At 50.1% G+C, this 1,768-nt stretch overlaps 1 non-coding gene across 1 annotated transcript; it reads right to left on the reverse strand.

The window, feature by feature from the left end:
* Window positions 1-1,011: 1,011 nt before the first annotated feature.
* TRNAR-UCG (transfer RNA arginine (anticodon UCG)) lies at window positions 1,012-1,084 on the reverse strand. Its single transcript has one exon. It is a non-coding gene; the product is annotated as a tRNA-Arg (tRNA).
* Window positions 1,085-1,768: the final 684 nt, after the last annotated feature.

Genomic DNA, 1,768 nt, shown 5'->3' on the forward strand with positions numbered 1-1,768 from the left:
ACACCACTTCAGTTTTTGTTGTCCAATAGGGTAAAGGATGAGCAGTACCCAATGCTCGCTTTGCACACTTGGCCTTGGTGTTGTAAGAAAAGATATTGCAGTGAAACCTGTTAGGACACCACCTCTGTCACCAACTGCCCTACCGAACGAAGAGGAAACACACGTGTGTGCACATACTGCTCAATTGGATCGCCTCCTTCATCTGATGACCACAATCTTAGCCTCTTGCACTTGCCACGATGCTTTTGTTTCCTCTTCCCCACATGGTGTTTAAAGGAAGGAGTGTCAGGGTCAGACTTAATAGTTAGGGGAAGGCTGGAGGTAGCAAGAGTCCCAGGGTGCAAGCCAGCCCACCTTTCCGTCCCAGAGCACCTAGAGCAGGAGTTTCTGGAGCTGACATCTCCAAGGGAAGGCTTAAGAGCCACACAGCAAACAAGGGTGGGGCAAAAGGCAGGGAAGGCCATGTCTACGCGTGGCCTAAGCACCGCAACAAAGACACCGGGCCACTCTGCTCCCCACCTCTTGGGATGCCAAATCTCCCAAAAGGCCATCCGCAGACCAGCATGTGGGACGGCTGCTAAGGCTCTTCCGCCAAGATCAGAAGGTGGTCGGAAAGCAGGGCCAGCTCCATGGTGCACCCTCTTACCATTCCCACTAAATGTCCTCCTTCTGGCAGCCAGGGAGAAGATTTCTCCCCAAGAGGCTTGATCCCAGCTGGTGAACAGAGGAGAAACATCCAGGGTTCCAAAAGCACTGGTTAAAAAGCCCTCTCAAGCACGGGGACATTTGACGAGGAAAGAACTATCAGTGCCAGCCCACTTTCTTTGGCAAGGTGTGGTGGGCAAAGGGTAGATCAGGAGCAGCCAGGGATAAAGTGTAAGTCTACCTGTATGGCCTGCACACAGTGAAAGGTCTCTAGATGGAGTCAGCTCATTAGGTCTGAGGCTCCAAGAAGAGCTTCCATCCCTCAAGGAAGCAGGGCTTTTAACCAAAGGAAAATCAGGAGAAGGACAACCGCGAAGGGACTCGAACCCTCAATCGTCTGATCCGAAGTCAGACGCCTTATCCTTTAGGCCACGCGGTCACAGACAAAAGTTAACTCCAAGGAAATCTTTAGAAAGGCTCTCAATTTTGTTTCTCAGGTCCTTCAGTGAGGAGACAGAGACTCTCTTAGTAAAAGAGGTACACTTGCCACGGAGATTTGAGGCTCAGTTGTAAAAGGCCAGGTGCAGGGTCTTAGCAGTGTGACGCCCTGCACCCTCATGTTCACCCTTACCGTACACTTGTGTATTGTTTAAGCAAAGTATGTCATATAAGAAGTCCATGGTATGCTCATGAAGTACTGATCATTATTGTTGGAGTAATATGTTTCTTGCAATTTCATGTCTATGGTTCTGAGGCTTTGCTATGTGATATTCCCAAAGATGTGTCCTCATGTCTTGAATCCTACCCAGGCAAAGCTGTCCAGGAGCAGAGGGGCAGTTCACACCTCCTCAAGGTCCATATAGCACAAACCCAGCTCAGCCTTCCCTGAACAAAGGCCTGGCCTGGACATCAAGGGGCGATCATTTGGACTCTCAAGCAAGTCACCTCCCCTGCCTTCACCAAGATGGAACCCTGAAGAGGTAATGCTCACTGACTCAGGACATGAATGAGTCCATTCAATGGATGAGTCCATCCATTTTTTGTCACCTGACCCTGAGGGGGAGCGGGACAAAGCCCCAAAGAGGAGAAGGAACATTATAAAAAGGGAAGCCATTTGCCATGC

This window comes from Emydura macquarii, unplaced genomic scaffold, assembly GCF_026122565.2.
Source record: "Emydura macquarii macquarii isolate MOO-44397 ecotype Brisbane River unplaced genomic scaffold, CSIRO-AGI_Emac_v2 contig_2069, whole genome shotgun sequence".
Taxonomy (NCBI): Eukaryota; Metazoa; Chordata; order Testudines; family Chelidae; genus Emydura; species Emydura macquarii.